Source organism: Ceratotherium simum, chromosome 6 (assembly GCF_057802395.1).
Source record: "Ceratotherium simum simum isolate JZ-2026a chromosome 6, ASM5780239v1, whole genome shotgun sequence".
NCBI classification, from domain to species: Eukaryota; Metazoa; Chordata; class Mammalia; order Perissodactyla; family Rhinocerotidae; genus Ceratotherium; species Ceratotherium simum.
Window position 1 is genome coordinate 66,577,599 of NC_141905.1, and position 14,896 is coordinate 66,592,494.

At 39.9% G+C, this 14,896-nt stretch overlaps 1 protein-coding gene across 5 annotated transcripts in view; it reads right to left on the reverse strand.

Moving 5' to 3' along the window:
* The window catches only part of SORCS1 (sortilin related VPS10 domain containing receptor 1), a 487,586-nt gene that overhangs the window by 212,296 nt on the left and 260,394 nt on the right, over positions 1-14,896 (reverse strand). The gene's annotated exons all lie outside the window — the stretch shown is intronic.

Consider the following 14,896-nt stretch of genomic DNA (forward strand, 5'->3'; position numbering starts at 1 on the left):
CATCGAGCAGATGCGATTATCTCCCATGCACCCTTAGGAGAAATAACTGTGGCTCTAGGGGGATTATACTCTTTAGTTAACATATAGGGAAGGAGAATATTAACCAATAAGCTTGGGGAAAATCTTCATGCTGGCAGGTCCTTGTGTAGTTACCAGCTACACAACTTAGACAACCCACTCTCTGAGCCTTAGTCTTCTCAAAGTTAAAACATACTTTATGGTACTTACTCTGCTGATTTCAGAGTTTTGTTTTGTTTTGTTTCTGCATCAACAATCATCATACGTGGGAATGTTCTCAGTACATTTCACATATGTGTATCTTACAGCTTACAGTTTATTATAATCACTGCCCTGAGAAGCAAGAACTACTGTTGTTCTAGTACTTCTTTGAAAAGTGTGAATCTGGGTTACTTCAAACACCACTTAGCTCAAGAGGCAAAGGGAGATTTCTGGTTCCAATTTAGGTCTAGTTTAAACAACTTCCTTTCTAATACTTCTTTTTATAGCTCTCCCTCTCGTAGTTTTAATAGCTTCCTTTATACATTTGATGTAGAAAAAAAGAAAAAAAAAGTGGGTGCAGGCAATTTATTCACTAGGGCTCACATGTCCAATCTTAACAGAATAATTTTTTTTTTTTGCCACTGCTGCTACAGAGGAAATTGCTTAGACGAGATGTCTTTTCTAAGGAATCGAGAGGAAGTAGTAGCTCCTGAATAACAAGTGGATGCCTAGAGATTTAATGATGGTATATTTCAAAGATTAAGGGCAATGATGGAATCACAAGGTCTAATCAGAGCCCATGAATAAAGGTGAATGAGGGAAAGAACAAGTCCATCCCAGCCTGTACATGCAATGATGGAAGAACCGTTTCTCAGTTGTCATTTCTCTAAAGATCATCATTCAAGACAATGGAATCTAACTCTAAGCAGATCCTTGCACCAAATATTGGCCAGTTGTCTTAGTCTTCATGTCACCCGCCATAGGTGTGATGATAGAATGGGTGCATTTCTGATATGCATTCCTTCTAGGGGAAAATAATCCAGAGTACCCAAATGCATATTGTGAATAAATAGAGGCAGCCTACTGGGCTACCAGGAAAGCTCAGAGCCAGGATAAAGAATAGTGCCAGCTATAGGAATGGCATGGCAGATTTGAAAAGTACTATGAGGGTTATTTGGTCCACCCTCCTGCCATAGCAAATCTGATTATTGTTGGCAACTCTAATCTTAGAAATATTGAGGAAGAAAATTACTCACAAACTTCCTTTAACTTATTCATTTATTTATTAGCAAGTATTTACTGAGTTCTTCCTGGGAGCCAGTACTGAGACCTGGGGTTAAAGTAAGGTTACATGGAGTCCTTTTCAGAATTTTTAAAAGCATCAGGCTTATCCTGTAAAGCTGTCAAGGCTGTTATCATGAAATGATAAGCAGGAGGCAGATTTTATTCAAGCAGACTGAAAATGAGACATATGGTCTGCCTTTAAATGTTCTCTGTGCTTTGCATTTTATTTGAGATTATATAATTCATATTTAAAACATGAAATTTATTAAAGGTCTATAAAGGAATCAGCACTTAACTTTAAGAACACTAGTAAAAAGTAACTGTGTCAGACAAGAAAACTGGAACAACATTTGGAAAATGGTCAACTATGATAGAAGGAACACAGACTAGAAATGCAAAGACCTGGGTTCTACTTAAAGATCACCAGTCACTAACTAGGTCTCAGGGATAAAATACCATAACCTCTCCTACCCACCTCATAGTCTTTTTGTATGAATGAGATGATTACACACACACGTACATTTTTGTGATCATTTTGAAAATATATTCTATGTTAAATATATAAGGTGGTTTTATTACTCCCTCTTTTATATAAATGAGCTTTGGGAGGGAAAAAAGACAGAGAGAGAGGAAGGAAGGCAGGAAGGAATGAAGGGAGGAAGGAAGAAGGCAGGGAGGGAAGGAGGGAAGGAAATGAAAGAAGAAAGAAACCAAGCAGTGGTAGACAGGTAATACCCAATTTCAACACTTCTCTCTCCCACATATTTATTTCAGAGTTCTTTGTAATTCCCCTGAGTTGGGTTTGTATGGGTGGAACATAATAAACCATGGGCAAAACCTTGTATTTGTAATAAATGGAGCCAAATGGTTTGGGTTTGATTATCTTCTGAGCTATATCATACGAACTTAACCAGTTTCCATTGGTTGCTGGGTAATGGGATGCTGACATGGATCTCCAGGGAGGCAGAGGACTTCCCACTCACCATGTTACACTCCCAGGCTGTGCCAAGGCCTGTGAGGTGGAAAAGCAAAATGTTGTGGCTCTTGGGAAATTTTACACCTTCATACAAGTATAATCTTCACAAGTCTATAAAATTTCAAACAGTAAAGAGAGGGGAAAAAGGGGGAGGATAATATACCTGCAGGAACCATTTTCTCTGCAGATCAAAGAATTAATTACATTCTCGCAACCTGGTTAGTCACACCAACAGTGCAGGGAGAAGGTGGGAGGAAGACGCTATTTCTACAAGAAAAGGACAGTGCTTTCTGTCAAGCTTTAACTTGCTTAGATCTGGCATTTAAAACTAAATAGGGAAAGGCAAATTTCAAGCTCCATTTACTTTTAGCAAGTCAAGACTTCTTGTCTCAAGCTGAGTATAGACAGACTTGTTCCTGGGCCACTGTGTTGCCACTATGGCCATTTCTACAAAATAACTAGGTTGGTAGAATTTGGCTTCAAACCTCATTAAAATGTCAGCATCATCATATCCCCAGCACAACCGAAGGTGGGAGAAATAGAAGTAAAGAGTAGAGTTACAAACAAGATGATACACCTCTGAATATACTGTCAAGTTTGTTTCCCTAAATTAGCACACCTTAAGGTCTGCCAGAAATAATAATCTTCTTATGATGAACATCTGTGATCTCAGACCAACTACTCCTGGCTCTAAATGCCCTGATCTCAAATTCCATTATAGAAAGGAACTTAAGTTTACCTAAAAGGCTACCATTCTAGCCGTGTGCTAGTAACTCATATAATTTGACATGTAGAGGGCTCCGTGCCTGACTTCTGCACTCTGGGACTTTGGTCTCTCTGTCAGTTTGCCTTGGAGCAGGCCAGCTCTGCCTAGAGCAGAATGGCCCTGCAATTAGCAACAAATCACCATCTTGAAGTAATTGGAGAGCTTTGCTGATATGTGAATCTGGAATAAAACTGCAGGCCATGTCCCAAACTTTGCCTATTATTTTATTTATTTAGGGTCTTCATTAGTGTTGACATAAAAGGTGATTTAACTGAAAACTGTTGTTAACTCTGGTGGTGTGCTCCTTTTTCTTACAGAGAAAGCATACATTTCCACTTACAGGTCACTCTCTTGTTTTGGGAAGAAAAATAAGAAGACTAAGAAGAATGCATCCCACCAGTTACACTGGGCATTGAGCCAGAATTACAGCAAGCACTGCAGGGGTAAGAAGCAATAGATTTTAATTAGTGCCTAGGGGTAAAGGTCAGCTCTCTTGGAACAATGGGCATCTATGGTGGTAATTGACTGAGTCCTCTGTGGGAGTTTGTAAATGTCAGTAATGCACTTTCAAATGGAGGCACAAAGGGCTTGGGCCCAATGAACAAAGACAGCATTAGCCAGTCGAGAAAATATGTAAATCTGTTGGTTAAATAATGCATTAATAAAGCACAAGGGGTGGACACACACAAACACATCACATAACATAAATTCAAAAGAAAGTAGACTGCTTCCAATATCAGACAAACACCTTCCTAAGATCCAACATCTTTTTCTCCAGTACAAGTTCGGCTCTTTTCCTGGACATCCTCTGGAATTCAAACACTCTAATTATCTAAGTCAAGCTGGATGTGTGGTTTGGTTCCTAAAGCTACAGCCATCTCAGTGAAATTTGGGTTTGCTGACAGAGGAAGCATCAGCATTTATTAAGAAGTTGTACCTGTTCTTTCAAGAGAATTTTGGCCCTTTTAGAAAGCAGTTGGGAAAAAGATGAATTACTAAGTCACTGGAACACCAGAAGCCCCTCCCGATCCTCCACAAATGCTTGACTGCTTCCCTTATTGTCACGTTTCACCCCACACTTCTCACATCCCAGTCATCCCCAATATTCACCTACTGCCCTGATCTGGGTGCTCTCCTAAGAGTTCAGTAAGTTTAAGGAGATGATATTTTCTAAATCTACAATTGAGATAATCTGTCAAAGGAGCACTTTAAGGAGCACTTTTAGGATACAAAAGAGTAGGATGTTTAATATATGTATTATCAAATTATTAAGATTTCAGGAAATGAAAGGTACAGTACTTGTAAGTGTAAATCATACTCATTTCTCCCTACATCCCTCTCCCTTCCATCTCCCTGTCTTTGCAGACAGGGCCCTGTTTTATGCATGTCTGTATCTCTACTGCTTAGCACTCAATAAACGTTCAACTAAATTATATTTTTCTGTTGTGAATGTCATGACCCTGTGTCATACCAGTCTGCTTCATTGAGCAATTTAAGCCCTCTCATACTGTTTTCCTGACTATCCCAGACCACAATCCTCTCCAAACTCTTAGAGCCTTTGTCATCTGTACCATGCAATCCATCATCTTCTGTCTTACGCTGTTCTTTAATTGCATCCCTGCAGCAGGATGGTAAACCCCATAAGGGCGATGTGAGGTTCACGCTTTTTTTTTTTTTTTTTTTTTTACATTCACCAATGTGCTTGCAAAGAACTGGGCACAAGCCAGGTATTCAATAAAATATGTGTCAATTTTTTTCTTAAGATTGCACCTCCAAATCTCATCAATAGTTCTAACTGACCAATAGTTACTTAAGATAAATGCTGAATATATCAGGTAAATTTTAATATATAAGGTAAATTTTAGTTTTATTAATTCAATCTTAATAAGGTCACCACTGCCTATTAATTGATTTTATAAGCAAGACATGAAAAAAGTTTATAACAATTGAAAAGAAACTGTGTTATTATGTTAGAATTATAATTCAATTGGGTCATGAAGACTTTTCTTTTGTCTAATTAGTATAGTCAGATATAAATGGAAATTAGTATGTTTTAGGAGTCAAAATAGACACATGATTATTCATTTAATATTTGCAAATTAATCAAAGCTATATACACACTGTGGTCTGTGAACACTGGTTTCTCACAATACATACACTGAAAAATATCTTTCATCTTCTTTTTCCCTTCTCCTTTGACAAATATTTGCTTCTCTGTGAAGCCTTCCTTGAGTTCTCAAAGATAGAGTTCTATATACATAGCTGTTATGATACATAAATTCTTTGCTATAGTTGACTGTTTATACGTTCATCTCCTCTACCAGACTGTACAATCCTTAAGAGCAAAGACAGTGTCTTATATTTCTCTTCTACTTCCCGATTCTTAAAAAAGATCTGGCACAAAATATGCATTTAATAATTTTGGTTGAGTTGACAAATGACAGCATAAGGCATGGCCATGTAATGTGAAACAGATACTAATGATAACGATTAGAGACTAACATTTATCAAAATCTTGCTATGTTCAGGAACTGTTCTTCTTTGCTTGTTTTGACTCTTCTCACAACTACCTTATGATATCGACACAATCATTATATTTTATTTCAGAGATGAGAAAACTGTATCATGGAGAGGTTAATAACAAACAAACCCACAAATAAAACCTTGTCTAGGGGTGTAAAACTAGTATGTGGCTTAGCTAGAATTTAAAGCCAGGCCAACTGGCTCCAGGGTCCATTATATTAACCATTACACCACAACTAATGACTCTACCAGGCAAAAATTCACAATGACTGCCTTCAAATCACAAAGTATAGCTCCACCGTGACTGCAAATAGGTGTATGGTTGGTACACCTGACCAGTGCAGAAACTACAATGTGTACACATAAATAGAAAGGTCATTCCACAGAGGGATGCGGGAGTAGCTAGGAGAGATAGCATTAAAAGGACAAAAGTCCATTAAGTGTAGGCAGCAGCAATGACATTTGAATCTGCTGCTGGGGAGCTGGGGAGCCTGGATCTAGGCCTGCCACTCCCCCATACTTGAGTCAAAATTGTGTTTTCCTTCCTGGCAAAACCAATTTCGGCCACAGCCATCAACATCTTTTACCCCTTTGAAAGCACTCAGGAAGAAGAGAGATAAGGGTAAATTGTACTCCCTCTGAAAGTCTTAATAAGTTCCTGGTAAATTAGCCTTGCTCTCTCTGAGAGATGTCAAGAAATTCCTAATCTACTGCTGAAAATATTTATGATTTTATTATTTCTTTTTCTTCTACCTATGTCTTCATTGTGCTCTTTGTATGAGCTTTTTCTCATCACTATTTTGTTACTTTTAATGCCTTGTCATAATCTCTGCCATCTTCCCTCTTGGCTTAACATCTGTGCCTTTCTTCCTATACCTCCTCTTATCTGTGTAAGATTGTGTATTCAGGGTGTTTCATTTTTCCCCATTCTTTGTTTTTTGGATTCATCCACATCGTCCTTTTCTCCACTACAGGCATGTTTATTTCCTGGTGGCAGATGCTGTCAATCACGGCAATACTTAGTATTCTAGTTCCCACACAAACACACACAGCCTCAAGCAGTCAAAGAAAAAGAGATTGCTCTTTCCCAGTCATCAAATCATACATTCCACATTGGAGGCCCTTTTACCTATGAAGATTTAAGCCCATCTTGTTACCTACAAGTTATAGTATTTTGTTCTGCAAAAGTTTTGTTAAACAGTTGACTTGGGTTATGGAATGAGAAACATGTTATCAGTTAGGGATCCAGTAAAATGGGAGGTGGATGCCTAGAGGAACAGAGGGACAAAACCATCAAAAGATTTGGTTAAGAGAAAGGTCAGGTCAGAAAAAGAAATGTTTAAATGGAAACAATTTAGCCTTTGAGGATGGTGGTGCTCTCTTCATTTCTCCAGGGAAGAAAAAGGTGGTTTTTATTAAAGGTTCATCAACATTGACTTTGTTTTTCCTGACAGCACCAAGAGAAAGCGGGGGCCAATCTGATATATTGGAGTGAAACATCCCCACCCTAGTAAATATGGCAAATTTCCTGTAGCAGCGAGCATTCATCTCCATCCATCATGAGAGCAGCATGGGCTATTCACTAGAAACACATGTTCTAGATACAGTATGTCAAACATCGGATGATGGAAACATCTGAGAAACCACAGGGAGTATGCTGGAAGCAAACAGACCAGAATGTTGAAAAGACCTCTGACCATTTTCCACAGCAGAGCGTAACTTGGAACCAACCTGAAATAATGCATTTGACCTTCATGAAAGGGTAATGGATGGGCATTTAACGTTAGGCCAGCCAGACCTCAGAGAACACTAGATCTAACAAGGACAGATGATGGGGCAAAAATAAATAAGTAGGTAGAAACAGATAATCTATTACGCATATTTGAAGAATGATTAGCCTCTGACACAGGCTTCCTTTCATTTTTGAGAACTCCTGTTCACCTAGCCACAGACGCAACCTACCCTCTGAGACCCAGTCAGTGGTATAAGAAACAGGCAGTCTCCAGATCTGTCTTACATCATAATAACTGGAGACTAATTCAGGTTATCTCTGTCCTGATAACTTCATTTGTTAAAAAGGAATAAAACCAAAAGACAGAGTTCTATTGCCCCCCAACTCCCAAGCCGGCCTTTTGGTAAAGAAATACCACCTGCGGCCGGCCCCGTGGCTTAGCGGTTAAGTGCACGCGCTCCACTACTGGCGGCCGGGGTTTGGATCTGGGCGCGCACCGACGCACTGCTTGTCTGACCATGGTGAGGCGGTGTCCCACATACAGCAACTAGAGGGATGTGCAACTATGACGTACAACTATCTACTGGGGCTTTGGGGAGAAAAGGGGAAAAAAAAAAGGAGGAGGACTGGCAGTAGATGTTAGCTCAGGGCCAGTCTTCCTCAGCAAAAAGAGGAGGAACAGCATGGATGTTAGCTCAGGGCTGATCTTCCTCACAAAAAAAAAAAAAAGAAAGAAAGAGAGAAATACCATCTGAAGCCAACTAGAAGGTATTACCTAAACTTAGAAAAGGCTGATCTGTGGATCTATCAATCACCTCTCTACCTACCTACTTATCTAGCTAGCTCCCTGCATGTATTTTTTATTTTTTTATTTTATTTTATTTTTTTATTTATTTTTCCCCCAAAGCCCCAGTAGATAGTTGTATGTCATAGCTGCACATCCTTCCAGTTGCTGCATGTGGGACACAGCCCCAGCATGGCCGGAGAAGCGGTGCGTCGGTGCGCGCCTGGGATCCGAACCCGGGCCGCCAGCATCGGAGCGCACACACTTAACCGCTAAGCCACGGGGCCGGCCCTCCCTGCATGTATTTTTAAACAACTTTTCCCCCCGCAAAGCCCCAGTAGATAGTTGTATGTCATAGTTGCACATCCTTCTAGTTGCTGTATGTGGGACGCGGCCTCAGCATGGCCGGAGCAGCGGTGCATCGGTGCGCGCCCGGGATCCGAACCCGAGCCGCCAGCAGCGGAGCGCGCACACTTAACCACTAAGCCACAGGGCCGGCTCCCCTGCGTGTATTTTTAAAACATAAATGTGGCTCATAAAACTCTGAACTATGACAGCAAGATGGTATAAACTTGATCTTCATACATATAACTTACTTATTTTTTAAATCAGCAATTCATGATTAATATTTAATGTATTAGATGCTTATTATATGTGATAAACATCTTACACATGAGGAATGACAAATATGTGATGTTAATCATGCAAGAAGCTTCTTTCCAACAACAAAGTATTTAGTACCACTTAATGTTACATTTCAATAAAACAGTGAACTACTATTTAACCTCATCAGTTCTGAGAAGCCAGGTACAGAAGCAAGGTACATTCTGAACCTATCTTTCTTTCTTTCTTTTTTTTTGAAACATTCGTGTTAGAGAGACACAGATAAGATTTAATAAAAAGCAACTAGGTACCTACTAGGTAACATACTGTGCTAAAATAAAAAAGACTGTGGTTTTATTAGCATTTGTTTATTTATGAATGTTATAGGTGCTTTGATCTATATAAAATAGTACAAGGTACATGGCGGTTTCAGGTGTAGTTCAGTATACAGAGGAGAATGGCCTACATGAGTTTTTTTTCCCAGTTGAGTTCTATGGAGCCCAAGAGTTCCAGAGGGCTCCTCGGGGCCACCTTGGGCCAATGAGGGAGTTTGCTAGTGGGAACTGCTCCTGGCATTCTGCTCCCATTTCAAACACAGCACTTTGTGCACTTAATTATTCTGTAGCTTGTTAGAAACCCAGGGGCTTGGATGGCTGTTGGAAAATCACCCAAAGAAAAAAATGTAGATGTGACATGCTTTCTTGAATTAGATTTTATTTTTGAACGCTCAAGGAGAGAACAGAATATGACTGAAACAGTATCAACACTCTACTGTACTCAGGAAGGATCAAAGGAGATGATCTTTCCCTTTAGCCATCATTGCCCAGGTTAAGCGTAGGGAAGTAAGCATTTGTTTGCTTTTATTGAAGTTTGGAAAATGCCACTTCCGCTATGTCTCTGAGTTCAAGCATTGCACTTCTTTATGAATGAAACATACCTTATTTCTAAAGATTAGAGGCAAATGCATAATCTTGTGTACAAAGGGACAGACAAAAGAGTTAGGGTGTAATGAGCAAGCGTTGAGTGTGTGCCAAGGGAAAATGTCATGCACCCCCTTTGATGTATTGTACAATCCACTGGTTCCCCTTGGCCTCGCCAGATAATGTCAAGTGAGTGCTATGCAAAGTCCCTGCATTTTAAATATTAATCATGCTCTTCTTGGAAAAGATAAAATTATACATTATGACCTAGAAATGACTAAAACCTATGGGGATTTTTTACTATCCTTGTTTTATCCACTTGAAAGTATTAATTTTAAAATTAGAGAAAATAAATGAGTCAAAGCTGGTTTCACAATGTACTTTCCTTTTCAAGTTCCAGCCTAGGAGTCCAAAACCCAGCCTAAGTTCAGTTCAAATCCTCAGCTCTGTGTTGGACAGCTACTGTAAACCAAGATTCTACGCTCGGCAAGCTAGATGACACAGCTGATCAAGGCCCTTTGTCCCATCTAGGACCTGGCATTCTAAACGGGAGATTACACATGGTCAAAAACAACTATAACCAGAAGTGAGAGAAAAGTGCTAGAAAAGAAAAGCAGATGCCTGGGAGATAAGAGGGAATGAGAAAATCTCATTAGTGGAATTGATTAGATTTTATGGAATAGGTGGCATTTGAGGTTTACATTAAAGGTCTGATGATTTTAGCTTTTCATTCATCAGTTGTATGCAACCTCAGGCAAGTCATTGAACTGAGGACTCAGTTTCCATATCTGTTAAATGACAAAGCAGAATCCTCATACCTCCAACATCTTTTAGGTTCTGACTCAAAGATCCCATGATTTTTGGCAGACACTATCAACCATACCTCTTCCCTGTCCCCAAAAGTCATCATCCATTATATAGACCACCCAAGCAAATGACAAGAGGAATTAAGCATGCCCAGGATATAAAGAGAAGAAGCAAGTGGTCAATAATCAAGCATATATTTAGAAAGTACTGGGCCGGCCCCGTGGCTTAGCGGTTAAGTGCCTGCGCGCTCCACTACTGGCGGCCCGGGTTTGGATCCCGGGCGCGCACCGACGCACTGCTTCTCTGGCCATGCTGAGGCGGCGTCCCACATACAGCAACTAGAAGGATGTGCAACTATGACATACAACTATCTACTGGGGCTTTGGGGAAGAAAAGGAGGAGGATTGGCAATAGATGTTAGCTCAGAGCCGGTCTTCCTCAGCAAAAAGAGGAGGATTAGCATGGATGATAGCTCAGGGCTGATCTTCCTCACAAAAAAAAAAAAAAGAAGAAATTACTACATACAGTATGGTAATTAAAACCTAAACATCTGGATAAAATGCAAACAGTGTTTAATGTTGGCATGTACCAAGAGACCTGCAAGAATGATCAATGCACTCTGAGGAGCTAGGGTCCTATTTATAGGATGAAAGTCTTAGAAGGCTCTCTCAGCAGGAATGCTATTAATTAAGTGGTGAAAACACAGAAAGGAGAAGGAACTGGGGTATGGAGGGGGCACAGGAAACATAAAGAACAAACACTCTCTAGTTTTTTTTCTTTGCTGGGAACATAGTGAGCAGAGAGTACAAGGATATAACCACTAAATGAATTGACTGTTCCAAGTTTAAAAAAAGCAAAACACTTTTTTTCTTCTTCTCCCCCCAAATGAATTCCACTTGGGGTTTTGTATTCTTTAATCCTTGAAGATGTTATACAACAACTGGTGAAGCGAGAACAGCTAAGGTTGGTCGGGGGTGATGGGAAAGATACACACAGAGTATAAAGAAGTTTTCCTCTTAGTCAGAATACAAATAAACAGTGAGAATTTAAAAGTGAGACTGAGATTTCAGCGTTGATTTTTTTTTCTTTGTTACATTTGTATTAGTTCTTTCCATCACTCTCTACATCCCAGCTGTTCGTTTCAGGTGTAGGTTAAATCATCTTTTCTCATAGAAGATTATATGTTTGTAGCCAATAAACCATTGCTGACACCAACAAGCCTTGGGATTTTTCAAGAACTGGGGGTGGGGGAGTGCTCTCCCTCAGAGACACGGTGACAGATAGCTAGCCTGCCTCTCCTCCGGCACTAGGACCCACTTATCTTTATTCTTTTGGGCCTACATCATATATCAGAGGCCAGGTGCAGGGATACTTCGAAAGAGTATGCATGAGCTAGGATAATACCTGGGAGTAGGCTTTCTGTCTCTGTTAGTCAAGATTTCCTAGACTGAACTATGATGAGCTTACAGTTTCTACTGTAACAGACATATCCAAGGAAAGCTGCGGTAATTTACAGCAGGCTTGCAGAGAAACCACCAATGGATGATCATCAATTTAAACTGTAAATAAGGGCCTGTTTTGTTCTGGACTCTGATCCCAGTAATGCCCCTAACAAGCTGCCTGCAAAGCCAGGGCATGATGCCGACTGTTGGAGACATGTTGATTGAAGAACTGTGCTCATCCTCACAAGCTGCTAAAAATAGCGATAAGAACATGAAGGCAAAACAAGTTTCTGGGAATGCAAGACAGTTATCCTGATGTCAGTTTTATTCTAGTTGCTCCCACTGATGTGAAAGCAGAGAGAAGTATCTGATACAAAAGATGTTAACTTCCTAGATAGCACCCTAGAGACCTAAAAGAATCCAACCCTTTAAAGGAGCCTGCCTTTTCACGGGAGGACTCAGAAGTCCTAGAAGAATTGGAGCAAACTTGAGTGCTTTTGCTCTGCATAATTAATAGAGCCTGATATTTCTTCATTTTTCTTCTTTTCTTTTTTTTTTAACATAACCTCTCATTGATTGGGGGAAACACATTCACACTTTAAAATGTTGTGCAGGGCCGGCCCCGTGGCTTAGCAGTTGGGTGCGCGCACGCCGCTGCTGGCAGCCCGGGTTCGGATCCCGGGCGTGCATCGACGCACCGCTTCTCCGGCCATGCTGAGGCCGCGTCCCACATACGGCAACTAGAAGGATGTGCAGCTATGACATACAACTATCTACTCGGGCTTTGGGGAGAAAATAAATAAATAAATAAAATCTTTAAAAAAAAATTCTGCAGGTACTATCTCTGGTTCAAGTATGTCCCTTTGGGGGGTAAACTACGTATTTCATGGTGATAAATTCATTTCATAAGTAGGAAAACTGGACACAAATATACTGCTATGTCAACTTTATTGATTTTTGCACCATTGTAAAGACCTTCATTGTCCTCCAATATTTCTTAAATCTATCAGCATCTCAGAAAATGACCCTGAAGGCCTCATTTATCTGTAGAGGAAAAGATCCCTTTTCTTAGGTTCACCCATAAACATTGTGATTTAAACAGCTGAGGCCTGCCTCTGCTTCTGGAAGGTAACCAGCCCAGAGAAAGCTGTTCTCTCATAGTCATGGGCAACGACTTCTCTTTCTCTGGAAATAGGGTAGGCCAAGTCTTAATTCCAGCTAAATGCTCATGGCCAAGTGCCCTTTTTAAAATCCTCCAGATAACTATAGATTAAGTACGCTGCCTGATTGATACTGGTGTATTGACATGAGTGGATTCGATGGCAGGGCTCCTTGCTGTATTCCCTCTAAGCTTTCCTTCCAGTCTCAGAAGCTACATCTGGACTTGAGAGTCTCATCTTCAAGATGCTCCCGTAAACAATCTTGGAGTCTCCAGATCACCACCACATATTCTGCAAGTACAGTAAAGCCTATGATCACATTCAACATTTGGCATCTTTTTTAAAATCATATTCCTCTCTAACGGCATCAATAAAACAGAGACTGTCACTAGATTAGAACAATTCTAAGGTCTCTTCCAGTTGTAAATTCCTTCGTTTTTGCCTATATCACTTTACAAAATATAAATGTCTCACCCAAAGTCACCTGCTGGGTGGAAGCAGAGTCATTACAAAAAGTCATATTGCATTTAATATTAGAATACAGGACCTTTGAGGGTGGAATGCTGGCTTGTTTCTCTTTGCGTCCTATGGTGCCTACAGTTTGTTGATTGTTAAACGAAATTTACTAAAAATGTAAACTAGAGGAAAAATCAATAGGGATTACAAGAATCGATTCAAAGCCAACAAACATAACTAAATCTCATCATAAAAATAAAGGATATAAGTTCAGCTCCTCAATTTCAGACTGTATACAGCAGATCAAAATTATTTAGATATAATTATTGATGACGGACCAGTAATCAGCCAGTAAGGGGAAGATAGTAATGTTCAGGGTGTACCTCTAAATTTGTGAAGTTGACATTATTGAGCTGTGCTGTTCAATACCATGGCCATCAGCCACATTTGGCTATTGACATTTAAATTAATTAGAATTAAATGAAACTTAAAATGCAGTTCCTCAGTCACACTAGCCATACGTCAAATACTCAATGGCCACAAGTGGCTAGTGTCTACAGTACTGGACAACTTAGAGGACATTTCCATCATTGCAGAAAGTTCTCCTGAACACGGCTATTTATAGAGGATAATCACTACTATTACTTCCAATAATTATATGAAGAAGGAAGAGGAGGAAGATGAGAAATGGAGAATAAAGTGAAGAGAAAACATTGATTAAGCCTTAACTATTCTGTGCTAAACACTTGAAATGCCTTATTTCATACAATCCTTACAACTTGCCTCCTGAAGTAGATACCATAATTATCCCCTATTTTAAATCTGACGACACTGTGCTTGGAGAGATTAAGTAAATCACCAAAGCTATACATTTGTTAACTGGTTTAGTTGGGTTTTTTACTGAAGCCATCTGACTCCAGAGTCTATGTGTAACTGGTAAGTTATACTGCTTCTACTGAAGAACTTGAAATGTTTAGAGCCAGAGTCGTTTACATAAGTGTTTCTTCATCCTGGGTACATACCAGAAGCATCTGGGGAGCTTGCTTAAGGTATAGTTACCTGAGCCCTAACCCAGAGCAACAGGGGCTTGCATATTTGGGGACCACCTACTGCTTTGGATGTGCAGCCAGAGTTGAGGATGACTGTTTAGGGATGTTCTCAGCCACCTGCCACAGTCCAGATAACAAAACGCAGAACCTACCCAAGGTCACTAACAGTAACTACTGAAGATATGAAATGAGAACCTAGACATCAGTGCTACCATCATAACAGAATATGGCTTAGGACATATTAATGAACAGGACTTTTCTATTTCCTGGTTGATACTGTTATTTCATGTAATTCATGTAATACTTAGACATTATATGTCAGAATTCAGAATTTGACAATGCAAGGTTTATAAAAACCAAACAATGGATGTAGCACCACTCTCCTCCTGAGACA